The sequence below is a fragment of the Triticum aestivum genome, chromosome 3B, assembly GCF_018294505.1.
Source record: "Triticum aestivum cultivar Chinese Spring chromosome 3B, IWGSC CS RefSeq v2.1, whole genome shotgun sequence".
NCBI lineage: Eukaryota > Viridiplantae > Streptophyta > Magnoliopsida > Poales > Poaceae > Triticum > Triticum aestivum.
Window position 1 is genome coordinate 823,983,633 of NC_057801.1, and position 24,706 is coordinate 824,008,338.

The window sequence follows — 24,706 nt, forward strand, 5'->3', positions numbered from 1 at the left end:
CATATGTATCTACTGTCGGGATGTACTAGTCGAACTTGCAGCTTCATAATATTTGACGTCTACGGTGTTGCTTTCTTTGGAACGACGTTCTCTCCAACTGATCTTCCACATCTGGAGCAAACTTACGCTGCATGATAGTGAAAAAATATTAGTCACGCGGATACAGAGATGCAAGGCTTCATACATTACATATCCCGGGCCTATTCAATCTGGTGAAGTTGTTGTCGACACTACGTACACAGGATGAATGGGAACATGGATTCTTGGAAGAGAATCAGAGTAGTATTAGTTTGAATAGATTTTTTTCCGAAAAGGAGTAGTTTGCTGTATGTCAAATCGATGACGCATTAATCCCTCTATTGCAGCTATTTCTCTGTGAATTTGTTCAGTTATGTTTTGCTCCAGAACACTGATAGCTATTGTGGTGTTAGCTGTAGGAGGCACCTTTTCTTAGCTTTTGTTTATTTTGCTGCAGATGGATTCTAAACCTTGCTCGTTACCATTGAGATAGCTGAACCCCACCGTTTTTGTCACATTAAACAATACGAAAAGATTATACTGTGTACAGTATTGTTTGTTTATTTTTGGCGGTGGCATACATTGTTGTTGATAGTTTTCACTGATTCGCAACGAGGCACATACAACACCAGACCTGCGAAGCGACCATGCATGTGCGTCGTCCATGTTGTCCTAGTTGTGCCTCTGCTATTGCTGTGCTTGGTTGTGCCAGTCAGAGAATGTTTTGCCGTGATCATCCCCACGGGCTTTACCTTGTATTTATACATGGGCAACCTTGATTGCCAAGTTTACAACAGATTACATGAGATCCCAAGGATCAATCTACATAGCTCGTATAGGAATGTATCTTAACCAAATCAATCAGCCAAGATATGACTCGATTGTTTAACATTCCCCCGCAAACTCAGACTATGCAAAGGTTGAGGTTGGACCGCAATCGAGTCAACATGATCTTCATGAGAGGTTTAGTAAATGCATCGGCGACTTGATCAGCTGATGAAACAAAACGAACGTCGAGAGCTCCCATGGCAACCTTCTCTCTCACGAAATGGAAATCCACCTCAATGTGCTTGGTGCGTGCATGGAATACTGGGTTGGCCGTGAGGTACGTCGCGCCGAGGTTATCACACCATAGAACAGGTGCTCGAGGTTGAGCAACTTGCAGCTCCTTTAGCAATGACTGCACCCATGTCGCTTCGGCTGTACCGTTTGCCAACGCCTTATACTCCGCCTCGGTCGACGATCTCGAGACTGTACGCTGCTTCCGTGCGCTCCAAGAAATGAGGTTAGGTCCAAAAAATACAGCGAACCCGCCTGTTGATCGCCTATCGTCGCCGCAGCCCGCCCAATCGGCATCTGTGAATACACTTAGCAGAGTTGATGGCGATCGACGGATGGTCAGACCAGTGGATATTGTTCCTTTGACAAACCTAAGAATGCGCTTGACGGCTTCCCAATGAACATCAGTGGGACATGATAAGTATTGACAGACCCTGTTTACTGCAAATGAAAGATCTGGCCGTGTTAAGGTTAGGTACTGAAGGGCTCCCACCGTGCTTCTGTACCTGAAGGCTTCAGCTTCATTCAGTCCACGTCCGGAGTCACGAGTAAGCTTCTCATGTGTACACATTGGTGTTGAAACTGCTTTGCAATTCGCCATGTTAGTACGCTGCAACAAATCCATAGCATACTTTTTCTGTTTAAGAGTTATTCCCCCGGAATTGGGAAGCACTTCAATACCAAGAAAATAATGAAGTGATCCAAGGTCCTTGACAGGAAACTTGGCAGAAAGTCGCTGAAGCAGGTTTTTCATAGCTGACTGAGAGGAGCTGAGAGGAGCCCCGGAATTGGGGCCGCTGGACAAACCACTCCGTATCGTCTCATGAATTTGGTGAGACTGAATGTGCCTTTCATATTGGTTTACTCTAATTCAAATATCACAGAATGAAAAGAGTGGAATATGGACTGTTTCAACCATCCAACAGAGGACCTACCATGTGTGGATTGTGTGGTGGTGGAAAAACTCTCGCTTGTATATATATATATATAGTGGATTCCCTGCTATGAAAGAACTCATCGGGTCATCATATTGCCATGAGCATTTGCATTAAAATGGCATTATAGAGCATCATGCTTATTGTGTTTCGCGGAAATGCCATTTTTACTACTGGAACTACACCTTCACCTATGTCAAAAAGGGAACACGGACCTCTGAAATCTGAATCAAGAGCTCCCAATCCATTGCAACAGTTCCATGATAAAAACAGGGGAAATCTGGTCCAGACCTCCCATATCTAAATTGCACTTACGTACCTTGCATCTCAAGTCGATGATGCATTAGTTCCGCTTCTTTCTTTATTCCTTTTTGCCATCAGTGCTCCATTCTTACCTTATGTTATCATCGAGATAGCGGAACCAACACAACATAAAGGCTATACAATTCTGAAGATTGCCCTCAATACAAACGAACCTGGGCTTAAAGCTGCCCTTGAGACCCCACTAATTCTGTTGGATGGCTACGTTATGAAACCTATATCTGAAATTTATTACAATGCTTTTTTCTGACTTTCGCCTAGTGAAAACTGCACATTGTTTTGAAACTAAGAAACCTAGACCTGTTGATGGCTGCCTAATTCTGTATGCATTTTGCTGTTCCTTCTTAACCATGTTTGTGAGTTCCATCTTTTTCTACTTGGAGAGATTGGACAGTCTGCTTGCAATGAGTAAACACTGAACTTGTTTAAGCCGTGAGTTTCAGCTATCGTTTTTCCTAACAAAAATGGCCAGTAAGCGAATCTGTTTATACTATATGTAGATGGATGCAATAGGCAAAACAAAGCACTGAAGGGGAATTTCCACGGATATACCTTCAGTCCTGCATGACCGGTGCCACTCCATGGCCTCACCAGTAATTTGCTGCCGGACCTTTAACGGGGTTGGAAGTCTAGAAAAGGTATATCATGGCATGCAGCTTAATGGACTCAGAAGCCTCACGGGAAGCGCGAACAATGTCTCAGTAGATCCGCCTCCTCTCTCATAAGCTCTGATCTTTCCTACCAGGTGCAGGACAAGTTCTACGCTATTCGACATTTGCAAAAGCTAGACCAAGGAAGAGTTGATGAGGCCCCTGAAATATATTTACTACAAGATCCGATCAAGATCGTCAGCCAATAACACACAACCATCCATGCTGGGGCTCCCAATATTCAGACTGATGCCATTTTTACACTTTGCATCTAGTATCTACTGTCGTTCAGATGTACTAGTCGAAATTGCAGCTTAATCATATTTGACGTCTACGGTGTTGCTTTCTTTGGAACAACGTTCTCTCCAACTGATCTTCCACATCTGGAGCAAGCTTACCACACATGACAGAGAAAAAATTTATTAGTCACACGGGTACAGAGATGCAAGGCTTCATACATCACATATCCCAGGCCTATTCAATCTGGTGAAGTTGTTGTCGTAACTTCGTACACAGGATGATTGCAAACATGGATTCTTGGAAGAGAACCAGAGTAGTATAAAGTTTGGATAGATAGAAGCACAACATGAAAATTTTGCTAAGAACTAGCCGTGCAAGGGTCCCGTTCATGGAAAAAATACCAAGTTAAATGCAGATGTCTTGTTCATATATAATTCTAGCAATCAAAGTGAAAATCAAAATTATGGTCGCATATTTTAGAATCAACCTCATAGTTCAAATCTGGCATGGTATTTTGATAGCTCAAGTCCCACCGAAGATTCGAGTCTTTGGCCAAAAACTAGCCTCTGAAGCGCTAGGTGTGCAGCATAATCGCTGGAGAAGGAACTTGGTGGCCTTGCCAACATGTACTATTTGCGGTTTGGAACAGGAGGATGGCTTCCATGCAGTGATGAGATGTACGAAAGCAAAAGCACTTCGTCATGAGCTGTGGAAATTCTAGGAGCTGCCGGTTGAATCCGATTTAGTTCGCTCTGGTATGGATTGGGTCCTGATAATATTGGGTAAATGCAATGAATATATGAGAGCAAACTTATTTTTCTTATGGATGAACCAGGAAAACTGAAGCAGTTTAAATAAAGGCAGGTAAAGAATTAAATGGAAGAGGCCTGAGCGATGGGATGGTAAAAGCTAAATGTGGATGCGATCGTGAATATTGGAACGGGTACCGCAGCCTCAGGCTGTGCTCAGGGTGACAGTGGTAAGGTCTGTTGATCGTGCTAGGGCCTATTTGCTACTACACCCGTCGTCGTCACCGAAGGCATCACTAGATTTAGTTCTAATGATGTGTGGTGGGTAATGTTTCACTCAGTCCCAACCTGTGTGTTGGATCGAGTGAGACAAGATTGTAATGACTACGTGATTAATTAATAAATGTACACACAGTTTTGATAAAAAATGAATAAATATATTTTAGCATCAGCAGATGGTAATATTATCCACGATTATTTTGCTATTCTGCATTTCAAGATCTGTCTGCCATGGGTTCCTGAAAGACAAAAAATTGTGATTGAATAGAGGAAGCGCACATCACTCTCACTCAACGGCTGGCTTTGGCATTCTTTACACTACACCTCTGACCAACTCCGTCATCGTTTCTCAAATTCTGTGAAGAAAAATTTGCTCGTTGTATTGGTTTTAGGGCTGGACGCTCGAGCGAGCTTTTTAGCTCGGCCCGAAACTCGCTCCAGCTCAGCCCGACTCAGCTCGGCCCGACATGGAAATAGGCCGAGTTGAGCTGTGAATATTCGACTCGTTCGGCGACCGAGCCGAGCCGGTTTCCGCTCGGTCCAGCACGGTGGCCCGTTTCGCGGCTCAGATGTTTTTTTATAAAATTTGCAGCCCAGTGTATACACTAAGCAGCCTACGGAACAGCCCAAGCCCACTACGAAGCACCCCCGACTAACCCAAACTCTGACCCACAAATTCCCCCGCCGCGGCGCCGCTCTCGTCATGACCTGACGAAGTCGTCATCCTCCTTGCCGTGCCCGATGTTGGACGGCGTTCTCTCGGCACCGACGGCAGACATGCCCATTCTGCGCCGTGACGGACGTCGCCGTTCGTCGCTCCCGAGGTTCATCGCGAAGCTCACGGCAGTCCCTAGTGTGGCCGCCCCAAGCACAAGCAGGTATGAGTATGACTTCCATGGCTCCCTCCGGCGGCGCCCATGCACTCACACCGACGGCTAGCACGCACACTTCACGCATGCACTAGCACTAGCTGACTCACGCATGCACTGCAGCACTGGCACACTGCATCGCCGCGCACCCATACAGCAGGGCACTTTTGTTCAAAAAAAAATACAGCAGGGCACCCACGAGCCGCTCAGCCTGAACCGAGCCAGAGGCAAGACGAGCCGGGCCTCCAAAAGCAGGCTCGTTCGACCAGCGAGCCGAGCCGAGCTTAGCTCGTTCATGGCGAGTCAAAGGCAGGCTCGGATCAAGCTCGGCTCGGCTCGGCTCGTGTCCAGCCCTAATTGGTTTACTCTAATATCTCAGTAAAAAAAAGGGTATGGAGTATCAATTGTTTCCAACAAAGGACTTCTGCTTGCATATATATAGTTTCAAATCCCCTGCTACCAAAGAGCTCCATGGGTCATCATATTGCCATGATTATTTGCATTAGTATGGCATGATGGATCGTCATGCTTATGGTGTTTGGTGGAGTTGCAGTTTGTACTCACTAGAATCGCCCGGTCACCTCTGTCAAAAAGGAAACATGGAACTCTGAAATCTGAATACAGGGCTCCCAATCCATGGCAATAGTTGCATGACAAAATAGGGGAAGTGGTCCACAGCTCCCATATTAAATATTGATCATGTTGTATCTCAAATTGATGACGCATTAATCCCTCTAGTGCAGCTATTTCTCTGTGAATTTGTTCAGTTGTGTTTTGCTCTAGAACTCTGATAGCTATTGTGGTGTTAGCTATAGGAGACACCCTTCCTTAGCATTTATTTATTTTGTTGCAGATGGATGCTAGACCTTGCTCATTACTGTTGAGATAGCTCATAGCTGAACCCCGCCCTTTTTGGTCATATTAAACAATACGAAAAGATTATACCGCGTACTTCCTCTGTAAAGAAATATAAGATTGTTTGTTTATTTTTGGCGGTGGCATACATTCTTGTTGATATATGTCATTGATTTGCAGCGAGGCACATACAACACCAGACCTCTATTGTTGTTGTGCATGGTTGTGCCACTACCGCTGGTTGTTGTGCCTGGTTGCTTTGTCGTCAATGCTCTATCTGCGTCGGTTGTTGCTGTCGTCAAGCTTGGCTACCTCTGCTTTTCATGCTTCTGCTACTGCTTCCTGCTCTGGTCCCTTTTCCACTACTGCATATTGTTGTGTCGATCATCGTGGACTGCACTTGCACGGTTGCACCTAATGAACTGGTCAATACAAGGAGTAACTTGTGAAAGCCGATAACAACCATGGTACATGTTCCGGCCCTGCAAACTGCCAATAGCTCGTCTAACCAAAATCTGATGAAGGCCACAGCTATTAATCTTCCTAGGAAAATTTCAAGGTTCTCCATGAGGACAAAAATTGATGAAGCACGCTCCCCTTGATGGGATATATAGCATGATGAGTCGTGAGTGGTGACATGGACTATACTTCGTAACATCTTGTCAGCAGCAGTGAAAGCCATGGTGATTGGTCAGACTGTGAAAGCCGCCGCGACATTCTAACTATTGTGAACCTTGATCCACCAAAATGCATGGCCGCAAGGGATTGTGCAGACATAGGTTTAGATGAGAGAACAATTTGGGAAAACAGATTGATTGTTCTTGCCTGCACTATTTCGTAATCTTACAATTTCGTAATGGACTTTTTGGATACTTCTTGCTCATGGAATTTTAGGAATCTCAACATATATCCCTCAGTCATCTATCAGAGAAACACAAGTGAATGGCACAGTCGGTTATCCCTTGTTGGTTCAGCGATCACCAAGAGTAAAATATGAGGTAAATGGTCTAAGCAAAGCCCCTGGCTGAACTAAATTGCAATAAACAGTAACTAAAGAAATAAGCCAAGTAACAGCAGCCATTAGATCTTGCCATCAGACGTGCACCGTTGGATAACCTACTGCACCCATCGTGAATAAAGAGTATGAGAAAATTCGCCAAAACTTACTTTCTTAGATTACTTAGAAGTAGAAGCGATTATCTTCTAAACTATCCTGCATTTTACCCCAAAATCGGACAAATCCCTTGTCGGTTTTTCAATCAGTTCCTTCCCATTGTTCCGGTCCTAGCACTCCTCCCATGCCTATATTGGCTCTTCTCCGATGTTGGCTCAACAGGGGCAGGTCCATCTATAGCCTCAAAATTTCAGTGAAGCAAAATATGCCTTTTCTATTGGTTTACTCTAATATCTCGGAAACAAAGATCATGGAGTATGGATCGTTTCACCCAGCCAACACAATGTATGCGTTGTGTGGTGGTGTCAAAACTGCCGCTTGCTTATAAATAGTGTCCATTCCCCTGCTATGCTACAGAAGACCATCAGTCATCATATTGCCATGATCATTTGCATTACTATGGCATGGCAGATCATCATGCTTATTGTGTTACACAAAAATGCCATTTTTACTGCTGGAATCAGCCGTATACCTCTATCAAAACGAATACATGGGAACCTGGAATCAGAATCTAGAGTTCCCAATTCATGGCAACAATTGCATGATAAAACGGGGCAAATCTGGGTCCAGAGCTCCCGCCTCTATATCGCTGTTATGTGCCCCTGTATCCGAAATTGATGATGCACTCCTTCTTATTCTGTGCTAAAAACCCGAACCTTTTTTTTCTTTTGAAAGAGTAAGAAACCTGAACTATCCATCCATCACTTAGACAGGCAATCAAATAAATTATCGTGCACACACGGAAGATGTCAAGCCCATAGCATGCATCTTACTGAACTCCGAAGAGCAGCAACAACTGAAGCGGATGCAGTCTCAGATTGGAGGTTCCTAAAAACTAGCACAAAGAGTTAATGAGGCCACTGATATACATTTTTCCTCCCTGTACAAGATTTGATCAGGAACAACCACATACGAACTTCGATTAGCAGGCAATAATACACAACTGTGCATCTACAGTCTAAAATATGTCTATATACATCTGTATATGGTAGTCCATTTGAAATCTCTAAAAAGACAAATATTTAGGAACGGAGGGAGTAGTAACGAAAGTAAACAAAAACCAACCTCATAAAGAGCGAAAACATCAAAATTTTGGTAAAGCAGTGGAATGGCAATATTATTGATATTTGGTAACACTTGGTGTATTTGTATGCTCAAAGAAGAGTGAGGAATACCAAGATCGAATTAAAGTGGTTCAATCCAAGTAAAAATATACAAAAATAGACTCAAGCAATGCATTGAGTAAGTTGATGTATACCTGTCAGGTTCAATTGTCCTCTTTGCCAACATAAGAGTCAAGAAAACAGGTACCATCGCAGCACATAGATGCTTAAGAGTATGTCCGCTAACAATGTCATGTGTCCACCTATATATAGGTTTGTCCGCAGCCTCTTCTACTTTGGCAAGAAGGTAAAATCCTGAAATCAATTTGAAAAATCAGAACAGAAGTATCTATGCGCTTACAAAACCCTCGCAAAAAAGTGTGCTTAGAATAAATGCTTGAAGTGGCCTATGTTTAAATTGCTCTTAAATAATGCTTCTACATAACTCATTCTTGTAGCAACTTCATCAAGGGCCAACAACCAGAAAGTAGCAATTAATACACATTTATATTAGTTGGGACTGCTGACTGTTTTATAAATTTCTAGGTAACAGCAGACATGACTGGGCAAAAGGAATCATTTTGGCACAGGTCAATGGTATTGAGAGAATAAGAATTTAAGGGGAACATTGAAAATTCTAGTGAGTTTTTTATAACCAAGCATCATGAGTACAGGCTGCAAGAAGAAAAAGGTATCACCAGTTCTTATGCTGTGAGAAAACCGACTATGAAATAACCCAGTACATTAACTTGAATCACATATAGCTATCCACACAAATAATGGAACTGCATACACCCTGGTGATATTGAGAGACAATAACACTAACCTGTTGTCCACAACCAGTAGCTTGAATGTGTATACATTGGTGGAATAACTATAGCCATCACAGGTTTAGAATGCATGGAACAAACTGGATTACTTCCATGGTTTTCACTTTCAGTGAGATTTCACTGAAATTCACTGAATTTCATTAATTTTAGTAGACACTGAAATATTACGTTTCGGTCAAAATATTTCAGCAAATTCAGTAGTACACAAGAAATGAAACATTTTTTAAAATATTTTTTGAAAATTTCAAATATTTAATTAAATTCAAATGAATATTTCGGCCTTTTGGCTGAAATGCAAATTGAAATAACTGAATTCCACTGAATTTCAGTGATTTCAGTTGGTGCTGAAATTTTGTTGAAACTGAAATTAAAAACCATGATTACTGCATATGGCCGAAGATCATCAAAGAAACTACATAATAGAGAAGAAAGTTAAGTTAAAGGAAGGAAATATTTCTGAGAGAAGGATAAAAAATCAAAAGATCTTGCCTCCAATACAGGATGCTCAGTGCACCAACAATAACAAGGGGTGAAAGGGACGTTGTTCCTGCCCTATCATCAACCCTTTCAATGAGGAAAATGGCCACGATAGACGTGAAAGCAATCGTCATCTAGAGAAGTAAGCTTATATGTCAGCGCTCATAGTATTTAAAATCAAGAAAGAAGGAGCAACTCCTAGGGTCTGGGGACTATGCACTGTGTACATGTATTGGCAACAAGCTTGGGACTATACATAATAGGACATGATGATGTAAATATCATGATGCTGAATGTTAGATCTACGGCACAGAAGATCTAGGAAAGACTCACAGGCAATCTGTCCCAAACTAAGGTGGCATCGTTCGGGTAGAGATGGTAGTAGGATGAACCAATACCGACAGCAGTGAAACCAGCAAAGGAGAGTGTCCAACTCCAGAGCTCCCCCTGCAAGCTGCCAGCAGGATCAACATCAGAGTGCTTCAAAACATAAGCGAGTCAGAACAAGAATAAAAATTGGTATGGGCGTTGAGTGAGCACCATAGCGTGAAGTAGTTCTTGTATTGGCACAAGATGAGCTCGGTGAGGCCGACAAAAAGAAAAGGGATGTTCAAGAGCACATTCAACATATTAGGGATCCCTGCAAAATAAATCAAACAAAGAGTAATTGATCAGTAATAAGACTATTTTCCTGCTCTTGATATGTACCATTGTCCGTTAGTATCAATATCACAGATGCAGAATGCCCAAGCACTTGCGTTAGGAGCCATATAATCAAGCAAAGCATACAATTCTGACCAATCACAAGCATTTTCTCCGTGTACTAACCAAAGAGTAATTCAGCTGAACTTACACTTCACTCGCTCACCAGTTTCCCCTCTTCTCGCCTCAATCATGTCGTTGTACTCATTAAATCAGGAACCTAAGGGGCTAATAACATCAGGATTCGTGGGCAGCACACAACTAATATAACCAAAGCAACCGATAGTGCTGGAATCAGAAGCATTCCCTCTGTAGTACTGACCAGAGAAACAAATGAAAGCCTAATTGTAGCTGAATCTACACTTCATTTGCCCTCACATCCCCCCTTGGCAACTTTATTCTGTCAATCACTAATGTAAGAGAGTAAAACAGCAGAATTTGGTCACATGACTTTGCTCGTGATCTGTACAGTCAATCCCCCTCGCATTAGCATGCAATTTATCTGATATAATCAAAGCAGCAAACATAATGCTGGCCAATCACAAGCTTTTCCTTGATACTGACCAAAAAAAGCATGTAATTTGAACGATTTTGTGGTTCTAAGGATGGAAGACTGTGAGAGCATGCATGCTTTGATGCCTGAAATTTGGTTTTGCTGTGAACAAGAACTACCCATGGTGAAATACAGACAATTTTGATTGAGTAGAGGAAGGGCTCAGCTTTACCTACAGATAGACATGCACTTTGTCCAGGAAAAGGTAGCATTAGGTGAAGTTCAAGTGTTAAATGTTCCTACTAGCGCTCAGTTACCAAGGGGCTCCCTAGTTCCCATGGCAGTTTTCATCGACATTCGCTCCATTCTGAACATTGTCAAGCCTGTCGTTGTTGTTGTTGTGGTTGTTTGAATGAAGACTCGGTCTTGTTCCACTACTTCCACGATCTCGTCGGGGACTCGACCTCTCTTAGCCTTCAATTGTATTGGTCACCCCCTGTATATGCAACCACTATACTCTGTAATGATTATAGCATTGATTCCCCCAAATATCATGCACATCACCCAAGGGCTGGCTTTGGTCATCTTTATACTAGACCTAGCACATACTCGTTATCTGTTCACAAATTCACGAAACAAAATGTGTTCTTTGTATTGGTTTACCCCAATATCTAAGAAAAGTAAGAATGTGGAGTATGGATTCTTCCACCAACAAAGGACCTCCATACGTGCATGTGTGGGTGGTGAAGAAACTTTGATAGTGTGGCTTGGTATCATTATGCTGTTGGATCAATTGTTACCTTAGTTGTGATCTTGATCGCATTTGTTGTTGCATTTAAATTCTTTAGCTAGAGAGTTATTTGTATGTTGCATTTAATTAAGTGTTGTATATGAACTTTATGTATGAACTTGTATTAATTTGGTCCATTCCGTGTTGTCTAATGAAGATGAGACGACAATGGATGTATGATGACCGATGCTCTCCCGAGTTCATTAATGGCGTGCATACTTTTCTGCTTGCCACAGAGGCAAACAAGCGGGCGGATGGTTTTATGCCTTGTCCATGTGCTGGCTGTAAGAATGGTCACAATTACTCAACGTGAAGAACCACTCACGTCCACCTATTTGAGTCCGGTTTCATGCCCCACTATAATGTTTGGACCAAGCACAGAGAAAGAGGGGTTATGATGGAAGACAATGAAGAAGAAGAGGATGACGACAGCTATCCTGGCCATGGGTTCCCTGAATATGATGATATAACAATGGGGGAAGAAGCTGTGCCTGCAATTCGGGAAGAAGCTGAAGAAGAGGCATCAGATGAGCCTGTTGATGATCTAGGTTGGGCCATTGCCGATGCAAAGAGAAACCGCGCAAGTGATTTGGAGAAGAAGAAGTTGCAGCGCATGTTAGAGGATCACAAGAAATTGTTGTACCCGAATTGCGAAGCTGACACAAAAAAGTTGGGTACCACACTGGAATTGCTGCAATGGAAGGCAGAGAATGGTGTATCTGACAAGGGAATTGGAAAGTTGCTAGTAATGATGAATAATATGCTTCCAAAGGACAACGAATTGCCCGGGAGTACGTATGAAGCAAAGAAGGTTGTCTGCCCTCTAGGGTTAGAGGTGCACAAGATACATGCATGCCCTAATGACTGCATCCTCTACCATGGTGAGTACGAGGATTTGAACGCTTGCCCGGTATGCGGTGCATTGCGTTATAAGATCAGTCGCGATGACCTTGGTGATGTCGAGGGCGAGCACCCCAGGAAGAAGATTCCTGCCAAGGTGATGTGGTATGCTCCTATAATACCACGGTTGAAACGTTTGTTCCAAAACAAAGAGAATGCGAAGACGATGTGGTGGCACGAAGAAGACCGTAAGAAGGACGGAAAGTTGAGGTTGGAAATATGCCCTAGAGGCAATAATAAAAGGATTATTATTATATTTCCTTGTTCATGATAATTGTCTTTTATTCATGCTATAATTGTATTATCCGGAAATCGTGATACACGTGTAAATACATTGACCACAATATGTCCCTAGTGAGCCTCTAGTTGACTAGCTCATTGATCAACAAATAGTCATGGTTTCCTGACTATGGACATTAGATGTCATTGATAACGGGATCACATCATTAGGAGAATGATGTGATGGACAAGACCCAATCCTAAGCATAGCACAAGATCGTGTAGTTCGTTTTGCTAGAGCTTTTCCGATGTCAAGTATCTTTTCCTTAGACCATGAGATCGTGTAACTCCCGGATACCGTAGGAGTGCTTTGGGTGTACCAAACGTCACAACGTAACTAGGTGACTATAAAGGTGCACTACAGGTATCTCCGAAAGTGTCTGTTGGGTTGACACGGATCGAGACTGAGATTTGTCACTCCGTATGACGGAGATGTATTTCTGGGCCCACTCGGTAATGCATCATCATAATGAGCTCAAAGTGACCAAGTGTCTGGTTACGGGATCATGCATTACGGTACGAGTAAAGTGACTTGCCGGTAACGAGATTGAACGAGGTATTGGGATACCGACGATCGAATCTCGGGCAAGTAACGTACCGATTGACAAAGGGAATTGTATACGGGGTTGCTTGAATCCTTGACATCATGGTTCATCCGATGAGATCATCGAGGCGCATGTGGGAGCCAACATGGGTATCCAGATCCCGCTGTTGGTTATTGACCGGAGAGCCGTCTCGATCATGTCTACGTGTCTCCCGAACCCGTAGGGTCTACACACTTAAGGTCTGGTGGCGCTAGGGTTGTAGAGATATGAGTATGCAGCAAACCGAAAGTTGTTCAGAGTCCCGGATGAGATCCCGGACGTCACGAGGAGTTCCGAAATGGTCTGGAGGTAAAGAATTATATATAGGAAGTGCAGTTTTGGCCATCGGGAGAGTTTCGGGGGTCATCGGCATTGTACCGGGACCACCGGAAGGGTCCCGGGGGTCCACCGGGTGGGGCCACCTATCCCGGAGGACCCAGTGGGCTGAAGTGGGGAGGGGACCATCCCCTGGTGGGCTGCTGCGCCCCCCCTTGGCCCCCCCTGCGCCTAGGGTTGGAAACCTTAGGGTGGGGGGCGCCTCCACTTGCCTTGGGGGGCACTCCACCCCCCTGGCCGCCGCCCCCCTTGGGAGATCCCATCTCCAGGGCCGGCGCCCCCCAGGGTGGCCTATGTAAAGGGGGGGAGGGAGGGAGGGCAGATGCACCCTGAAGTCTTGGCGCCTCCCTTTCCCCTTGCTACACCTCCTCCTCCCGTAGTCGCTTGGCGAAGCCCTGCCGGAACTCTGCTGCATCCACCAGCACGCCGTCGTGCTGCTGGATCTTCATCGACCTATCCTTCCCCCATGCTGGATCAAGAAGGAGGAGACGTCACGCTGACCGTACGTGTGTTGAACGTGGAGGTGCCGTCTGTTCGGCGCTAGGATCTCCGGTGATTTGGATCATGATGAGTACGACTCCCTCAACCCCGTTCTCTTGAATGCTTCCGCTCGCGATCTACAAGGGTATGTAGATGCACTCCTCTCTCTCGTTGCTAGATGAACTCATAGATTGATCTTGGTGAACATAGGAATTTTTTTATTTTATGCAACATTCCCCAACAGTGGCATCATGTGCTAGGTCTATGCGTAGTTCTCTATTGCACGAGTAGAACACAATTTGTTGTGGGCGTAGATGTTGTCAACTTTCTTGCCGCTACTAGTCTTATTTTGCTTCAGCGGTATTGTGGGATGAAGCGGCCCGGACCGACCTTACACGTACGCTTACATGAGACAGGTTCCACCGACTGACATGCACTAGTTGCATAAGGTAGCTAGCAGAAGTCTGTCTCTCCCACTTTAGTTGGAGCGGATTCGATGAAAAGGGTCCTTATGAAGGGTAAATAGAAGTTGACAAATCACGTTGTGACTTTTTTGTAGGTAAGAAAACGTTCTTGCTAGAACCCTATTGCAGCCACGTAAAAGATGCAACAACAATTAGAGGACGTCTAACTTGTTTTTGCAGCAATTGCTTTGTGATGTGATATGGCCAAAAGTTGTGATGAATGATGAATGATATATTGTGATGTATGAGATCATGTTCTTGTAATAGGAATCACGACTTGCATGTTGATGAGTATGACAACCGGTAGGAGCCATAGGGGTTGTCTTAATTATTGTATGACCTGCGTGTCAATGATTTAACGCCATGTAATTACTTTACTTTATTGCTAAACCGTTAGCCATAGTAGTAGAAATAATAGTTGGCGAGCAACTTCATGGAGACACGATGATGGAGATCATGATGATGGAGATCATGGTGTCATGCCGGTGACTAAGATGATCATGGAGCCCCGAAGATGGAGATCAAAGGAGCTATATGATATTGGCCATATCATGTCACTACTATAAAATTGCATGTGATGTTTATTATGTTTATGCATCTTGTTTACTTAGAACGACGGTAGTAAATAAGATGATCCCTTATAACAATTTCAAGAAAGTGTTCGCCCTAACTGTGCGCCATTGCTAAAGTTCGTCGTTTCAAAGCACCACGTGATGATCGGGTGTGATAGATTCCTATGTTCACATACAACGGGTGTAAGACAGTTTTGCACATGCAAAACACTTAGGTTAACTTGACGAGCCTAGCATGTACAGACATGGCCTCGGAACACAGAGACCGAAAGGTCGAACATGAGTCGTATGGAAGATACGATCAACATGGAGATGTTCACCGATGATGACTAGTCCGTCTCACGTGATGATCAGACACGGCCTAGTCGACTCGGATCGTGTAACACTTAGATGACTAGAGGGTTGTCTAATCTGAATGGGAGTTCATTAAATAATTTGATTAGATGAACTTAATTATCATGAACTTAGTCTAAAACCTTTGCAAATATGTCTTGTAGATCAAATGGCCAACGCTCATGTCAACATGAACTTCAACACGTTCCTAGAGAAAACCAAGATGAAAGATGATTGCAGCAACTATACGGACTGGGTCTGGAACCTGAGGATCATCCTCATAGCTGCCAAGAAAGCATATGTCCTAGAAGGACCGCTAGGTGATGCACCCATCCCAGAAAACCAAGACGTCATGAACGCTTGGCAGTCACGTGCTGATGATTACTCCCTCGTTCAGTGCGACATGCTTTACAACTTAGAACTAGGGCTCCAAAAGCGTTTTGAGCAACACGGAGCATATGAGATGTTCGAGGAGCTGAAAATGGTTTTCCAAGCTCATGCCCAGGTCGAGAGATATGAAGTCTCCGACAAGTTCTATAGTTGTAAGATGGAGGAAAATAGTTCTGTCAGTGAGCACATACTCAAAATGTCTGGGTTGCACAACCGCCTGTCCCAGCTGGACATTAACCTCACAGACGAGGCGGTCATTGACAGAATCCTTCAGTCGCTCCCACTGAGCTACAAGAGCTTTGTGATGAACTACAATATGCAGGGGATGGTGAAAACTATTCCTGAAGTATTTTCAATGCTGAAATCAGCAGAGGTAGAAATCAAGAAGGAACATCAAGTGTTGATGGTCAATAAAACCTCTATGTTCAAGAAGGGCAAGGGTAAGAAGAACTTCAAGAAGGATGGCAAGGATGTAGCCGCACCCGGTAAGCCAGTTGCCGGGAAGAAGTCAAAGAATGGACCCAAGCCTGAGACTGAGTGCTTTTATTGCAAAGCGAAGGGTCACTGGAAGTGGAACTGCCCCAAATACTTAGCGGACAAGAAGGCCGGCAACACTAAAGGTATATGTGATATACATGTAATTGATGTGTACCTTACCAGTACTCATAGTAACTCCTGGGTATTTGATACCGGTGCCGTTGCTCACATTTGTAACTCACAGCAGGAGCTGCGGAATAAGCGGAGACTGGCGAAGGACGAGGTGACGATGCGCGTCGGGAATGGTTCCAAGGTCGATGTGATCGCCATCGGCACGCTACCTCTACATTTACCCACGGGATTAGTTTTAAACCTCAATAATTGTTATTTAGTGCCAAGTTTGAGCATGAACATTGTATCTGGATTTCATTTAATACGAGATGGCTACTCATTTAAATCCGAGAATAATGGTTGTTCTATTTATATGAGAGATATGTTTTATGGTCATGCCCCGATGGTCAATGGTTTATTCTTGATGAATCTCGAACGTAATATTACACATATTCATAGTGTGAATAACAAAAGATGTAAATTTGATAACGATAGTCCCACATACTTGTGGCACTGCCGCCTTGGTCACATTGGTGTCAAGCGCATGAAGAAGCTCCATGCTGATGGACTTTTAGAGTCTCTCGATTATGAATCATTTGACACATGCGAACCATGCCTCATGGGCAAAATGACCAAGACTCCGTTCTCCGGAACAATGGAGCGAGCAACCAACTTATTGGAAAGCATACATACCGATGTGTGCGGTCCAATGAGCGTTGAGGCTCGCGGAGGATATCGTTATGTTCTCACTCTCACTGATGACTTGAGTAGATATGGGTATGTCTACTTGATGAAAAACAAGTCTGAGACCTTTGAAAAGTTAAAGGAATTTCAGAATGAGGTAGAGAATCAACGTGACCGAAAAATAAAGTTCTTACGATCAGATCGTGGAGGAGAATATTTAAGTCATGAATTTGGTACACACTTAAGAAAATGTGGAATCATTTCACAACTCACGCCGCCTGGAACACCTCAGTGTAACGGTGTGTCCGAACATCGTAATCACACTCTATTGGATATGGTGCGATCTATGATGTCTCTTACCGATTTACCGCTATCATTTTGGGGATACGCTTTAGAGACAGCTACATTCACTTTAAATAGGGCTCCGTCTAAATCCGTTGAGATGACACTGTATGAATTATGGTTTGGGAAGAAACCTAAGTTGTCGTTTCTAAAAGTTTGGGGATGCGATGCTTATGTCAAGAAACTTCAACCTGAAAAGCTCGAACCCAAGTCGGAAAAATGCGTCTTTGTAGGATACCCTAAGGAAACCATTGGGTATACCTTCTACCTTAGATCCGAAGGCAAGATCTTTGTTGCCAAGAATGGATCCTTTCTGGAAAAAGAGTTTCTCTCGAAAGGAGTAAGTGGGAGGAAAGTAGAACTTGATGAAGTACTACCTCTTGAACCGGAAAGTAGTGCAGCTCAGGAAAATGTTCCTGTGGTGCCTACACCGACTGGAGAGGAAATTAATGATGATGATCAAGGTACTTCGGAACAAGTTGCTACTGAACTTCGTAGGTCCAAAAGGACACGTTCCACACCAGAGTGGTATGGCAACCCTGTCCTGGAAATCATGTTGTTAGACAATGGCGAACCTTCGAATTATGAGGAAGCGATGGCGGACCCAGATTCCAAAAAATGTCTTGAAGCCATGCAATCCGAGATAGAATCCATGTATGAAAACAAAGTATGACTTTGACAGACTTTCCCGATGATCGGCGAGCGATAGAAAACAAATGGATCTTTAAGAAGAAGACGGACGTGGATGGTAATGTTACCATCTATAAAGCTCGACTTGTCGCTAAGGGTTATCGACTAGTTCAAGGGGTTGACTACGATGAGACTTTCTCTCCCGTAGCGAAGCTGAAGTCCGTCCGAATCATGTTAGCAATTGCCGCATACTATGATTATGAGATATGGCAGATGGACGTCAAAACAGCATTCCTTAACGGCCATCTTAAGGAAGAACTGTATATGATGCAGCTGGAGGGTTTTGTCGATCCTAAGAATGCTAACAAAGTATGCAAGCTCCAGCGATCCATTTATGGGCTGGTGCAAGCATCTCGGAGTTGGAATATTCGCTTTGATGAGATGATCAAAGCATTTGGGTTTATGCAGACTTATGGAGAAGCCTGCGTTTACAGGAAAGTGAGTGGGAGCTCTGTAGCATTTCTCATATTATATGTAGATGACATACTTTTGATGGGAAATGATATAGAACTTTTGGAAAGCATTAAGGCCTACTTGAATAAGTGTTTTTCAATGAAGGACCTTGGAGAAGCTGCTTACATATTAGGCATCAAGATCTATAGGGATAGATCGAGACGCCTCATAGGTCTTTCACAAAGCACATACCTTGATAAGATATTGAAGAAGTTCAAAATGGATCAGTCCAAGAAAGGGTTCTTTCCTGTATTGCAAGGTGTGAGATTGAGCTCGGCTCAATGCCCGACCACGGCAGAAGATAAAGAAGAGATGAGTGTCATCCCCTATGCTTCAGCCATAGGATCTATTATGTATGCCATGTTGTGTACCAGACCTGATGTAAACCTTGCCGTAAGATTGGTAGGAAGGTACCAAAGTAATCCTGGCAAGGAACACTGGACAGCGGTCAAGAATATCCTGAAGTACCTGAAAAGGACAAAGGACATGTTTCTCATTTATGGAGGTGACGAAGAGCTCGTCGTAAAGGGATACGTCGATGCTAGCTTCGACACAGATGTGGATGACTCTAAGTCACAAACCGAATACGTTTATATGTTGAATCGTGGAGCAGTAAGCTGGTGCAGTTGCAAGCAGAGCGTCGTGGCGGGATCTACATGTGAAGCGGAGTACATGGCAGCCTTGGAGGCAGCGCATGAAGCAATATGGATGAAGGAGTTCATCACCGACCTAGGAGTCATACCCAATGCGTCGGGGCCAATCACTCTCTTCTGTGACAACACTGGAGCTATTGCCCTTGCCAAGGAGCCCATGTTTCACAAGAAGACCAGGCACATCAAGCGTCGTTTCAACTCCATCCGTGAAAATGTTCAAGATGGAGACATAGATATTTGCAAAGTACATACAGATCTGAATGTCGCGGATCCATTGACTAAACCTCTTCCGCGATCAAAACATGATCAACACCGGAACTCTATGGGTATTCGATTCATCACAATGTAACTAGATTATTGACTCTAGTGCAAGCGGGAGACTGTTGGAAATATGCCCTAGAGGCAATAATAAAAGGATTATTATTATATTTCCTTGTTCATGATAATTGTCTTTTATTCATGCCATAGTTGTATTATCCGGAAATCGTGATACATGTGTGAATACATAGACCACGATATGTCCCTAGTGAGCCTCTAGTTGACTAGCTCGTTGATCAACAGATAGTCATGGTTTCCTGACTATGGACACTAGATGTCATTGATAACGGGATCACATCATTAGGAGAATGATGTGATGGACAAGACCCAATCCTAAGCATAGGACAAGATCGTGTAGTTCGTTTTGCAAGAGCTTTTCCAATGTCAAGTATCTTTTCCTTAGACCATGAGATCGTGTAACTCCCGGATACCGTAGGAGTGCTTTGGGTGTACCAAACGTCACAACGTAACTGGGTGACTATAAAGGTGCACTACAGGTATCTCTGAAAGTGTCTGTTGGGTTGACACGGATCGAGACTGGGATTTGTCACTCCGTATGACGGAGAGGTATCTCTGGGCCCACTCGGTAATGCATCATCATAATGAGCTCAAAGTGACCAAGTGTCTGGTCATGGGATCATGCATTACGGTACAAGCAAAGTGACTTGCCGGTAACGAGATTGAACGAGGTATTGGGATACCGACGATCGAATCTCGGGCAAGTAACGTACTGATTGACAAAGGGAATTGTATACGGGGTTGCTTGAATCCTCGACATCGTGGTTCATCCGATGAGATCATCGAGGAGAATGTGGGAGCCAACATGGGTATACAGATCCCGCTGTTGGTTATTGACCGGAGAGCCGTCTCGGTCATGTCTACGTGTCTCCCGAACCCGTAAGGTCTACGCACTTAAGGTTCGGTGACGCTAGGGTTGTAGAGATATGAGTATGCAGGAAACCGAAAGTTGTTCGGAGTCCCGGATGAGATCCCGGATGTCACGAGGAGTTCCGGAATGGTCCGGAGGTAAAGAATTATATATAGGAAGTGCAGTTTTGGCCATCAGGAGAGTTTCGGGGGTCACCGGTATTGTATCGGGACCACCGGAAGGGTCCCGGGGGTCCACCGGGTGGGGCCACCTATCCCGGAGGACCCCGTGGGCTGAAGTGGGGAGAGGACCAGCCCCTGGTGGGCTGGTGCCCCCCCCCCCTTGGGCCCCCCCTGCGCCTAGGGTTGGAAACCTTAGGGTGGGGGGCGCCTCCACTTGCCTTGGGGGCACTCCACCCCCCTGCCCCCCCCCCCTTGGGAGATCCCATCTCCAGGGCCGGCCCCCCCCAGGGGGGCCTATATAAAGGAGAGGAAGGGAGGGCAGCTGCACCCTGAAGTCTTGGCGCCTCCCTTTCCCCTTGCTACACCTCCTCCTCCCGTAGTCGCTTGGCGAAGCCCTGCCGGAACTCTGCTGCATCCACCACCACGCCGTCGTGCTGCTGGATCTTCATCAACCTCTCCTTCCCCCTTGCTGGATCAAGAAGGAGGAGACGTCATGCTGACCGTACGTGTGTTGAACGCGGAGGTGCCGTCCGTTCGGCGCTAGGATCTCCGGTGATTTGGATCACGACGAGTACGACTCCCTCAACCCCGTTCTCTTGAACGCTTCCGCTCGCGATCTACAAGGGTATGTAGATGCACTCCTCTCTCTCGTTGCCAGATGAACTCATAGATTGATCTTGGTGAACGTAGGAATTTTTTTATTTTATGCAACGTTCCCCAACAGTGTGTTGGAAATATGCCCTAGAGGCAATAATAAAAGGATTAGTATTATATTTCCTTGTTCATGATAATTGTCTTTTATTCATGCTATCATTGTATTATCCGGAAATCGTGATACACGTGTGAATACATAGACCACAATATGTCCCTAGTGAGCCTCTAGCTGACTAGCTCGTTGATCAACAGATAGTCATGGTTTGGTGACTATGGACATTAGATGTCATTGATAACGGGATCACATCATTAGGAGAATGATGTGATGAACAAGACCCAATCCTAAGCATAGCACAAGATCGTGTAGTTCGTTTTGCTAGAGCTTTTCCAATGTCAAGTATCTTTTCCTTAGACCATGAGATCGTGTAACTCCCGGATACCGTAGGAGTGCGTTGGGTGTACCAAACGTCACAAGGTAACTGGTTGACTATAAAGGTGCACTACAGGTATCTCCGAAAGTGTCTGTTGGGTTGACACAGATCGAGATTGGGATTTGTCACTCCGTATGACGGAGAGGTATCTCTGGGCCCACTCGGTAATGCATCATCATAATGAGCTCAAAGTGACCAAGTGTCTGGTCACGGGATCATGCATTACGGTACGAGTAAAGTGACTTGCCGGTATTGAGATTGAACGAGGTATTGGGATACGATGATCGAATCTCAGGCAAGTAACGTACCGATTGACAAAGGGAATTGTATACGGGGTTGCTTGAATCCTCGACATCGTGGTTCATCCGATGAGATCATCGAGGCGCATGTGGGAGCCATCATGGGTATCTAGATCCCGCTGTTGGTTATTGACCGGAGAGCCGTCTCGGTCATGTCTACATGTCTCCCGAACCCGTAGGGTCTACACACTTAAGGTTCGGTGACGCTAGGGTTGTAGAGATATGAGTATGCAGCAAACCGAAAGTTGTTCGGAGTCCCGGATGAGATCCCGGACATCACGAGGAGTTCAGGAATGGTGCAGAGGTAAAGAAGTATATATAGGAAGTGCAGTTTCGGCCATCGGGAGAGTTTCGGGGGTCACCGGCATTGTACCGGGACCACCGGAAGGGTCCCGGGGGTCTACCGGGTGGGGCCACCTATCCCGGAGGACCCCGTGGGCTGAAGTGGGGAGGGGACCAGCCCCTGGTGGGCTGGTGTGCCCCCCTTGGCCCCCCCTGCGCCTAGGGTTGGAAACCTTAGGGTGGGGGGCGCCTCCCACTAGTAGAAAAAGGACCTAATATGAGACACATTAGTGCCTGTTTGATTTTGAGCCGACACTAATGTGTCCAATAGTGCCGGTTCCAACGGCTATCCGGCCGTTCTCATTAGTACCGGTTCGTGGCGAACCTATAGTACCGGTTCGTGCTACGAACCGGTACTAAAGAGGGTGGTGGCAGGGTGTTGTCAGTCTGGGGCCCGCCCAACACCTTTAGTACCGGTTCGTGGCACGAACCGATACTAAAGGTCGACGTCACCCTTCGTCCCCCCGAGCCACTCTATTCTTCCCCTTTCCCCTCACTTCCTCTGTTCTTCCCCCTCTCTCCTCGAGCTCCTCACAAATTTTGCCCAAAATTTGTCAAGATTTGAAGGCCCCTATCCATTCAAATGATCACAAAGGTTAGCAACTTTGTCCTTTCAACTCTCATTGCTAGATTAGCTCTTTCAATGCTTTGTATAGTGATTAATTTGGGAGGAATAATTATATTTGCTAGTATTTGATCTATATGCAATTTGAGCACAAAAATAACACTTAGTTTGCATATGTAGGTGTGGTTTACTTAGTGCCTTCTAAATCTCCGTCGTAACCACCGTCGATCGCCCGCACCGTCCCATCGCCGGCACCACCTTCTGGTGAGGCTCTTGTTCATGAATGTTTTACATTACCAAATTGATGTTTATGTGATTTGGATATATAGTTACTCGTATAGTTATCTTACCCGTACGTTGTTTGTTATACATAGTCCCATGGTTTTGATATCCGTCCCCGTCGGCCCTCGTCCTTGTTATGATTCGGATGTGGTATATTCTCTTTTAAAACTAGTTGTTGCATTTCGTGTTTATGACAAATTATGCCCATCAAGTTGACATAGATATTTTTATCTAGGAGGTATGTGAACCGGAAATTCCAACTGACCCTATTGTCGAGAGGTTAAATTTAGTTGAAAGAGAAAACGAGTATTTGAAAGAAAAATTGAAAAGAATTGAGGGGAAGAAGATGGAATTGGAGTTGCATGTTGCCGATGTCGTCGATGATCACAAGATCAAGATGGAGAAAATGAGGTTGAAGATTAGAAAGATTAGAAAATATGCCATTGATAGTGTGGCTTGGTATCATTATGCTGTTGGATCAATTGTTACCTTAATTGCGATCTTCATCGCATTTGTTGTTGCATTTAAATTCTTTAGCTAGAGAGTTATTTGTATGTTCCATTTAATTAAGTGTTGTATATGAACTTTATGTGGTCTATTCGGTGTTGTGTAATGAAGATGAGCCGACAATGGATGTATGATGACAGATGCTCTCCCGAGTTCATTAATGGCGTGCATACTTTTCTGCTTGCCGCTGAGGCAAACAAGCGGGCGGATGGTTTTATGCCTTGTCCATGTGCTGATTGTAAGAATGGTCACAGTTACTCTACGTCAAGAACCATTCACGTCCACCTATTTGAGTCCGGTTTCATGCCCCACTATAATGTTTGGACCAAGCACGGAGAAATAGGGGTTATGATGGGAGACAATGAAGAAGAAGAGGACAACGACGGCTATCCTGGCCATGGGTTCCCTGAATACGATGATACAACAATGGGGGAAGAAGCTGAGCCGGCAATGCAGAAAGAAGCTGAAGAAGAGGCATCAGATGAGCCCACTGATGATCTAGGTCGGGCCATTGCCGATGCAAAGAGAAACTGCGCATGTGATCTGGAGAGGACGAAGTTGCAGCGCATGTTAGAGGATCACAAGAAATTTTTGTACCCTAATTGCGAAGCTGACAAAAAAAAGTTGGGCACCACACTTGAATTGCTGCAATGGAAGGCAGAGAATGGTGTATCTGACAAGGGATTTGGAAAGTTGCTGGTAATGATAAAGAATATGCTTCCAAAGGACAACGAATTGCCCGAGAGTACGTATGAAGCAAAGAAGGCTGTCTGCCCTCTAGGGTTAGAGGTGCAAAAGATACATGCATGCCCTAATGACTGCATCCTCTACCACAGTGAGTACGAGGATTTGAATGCTTGCCCGGTATGCGGTGGATTGCGTTATAAGATCAGTCGCGATGACCCTGGTGATGTCGAGGGTAAGCGCCCTAGGAAGAAGATTCCTGCCAAGGTGATGTGGTATGCT

General features: G+C 44.6%; 1 pseudogene; it reads right to left on the reverse strand.

The window, feature by feature from the left end:
- Window positions 1–9: 9 nt before the first annotated feature.
- LOC123068035 (uncharacterized) overlaps window positions 10–24,706 on the reverse strand; it is a 90,696-nt pseudogene continuing 65,999 nt past the window's right edge.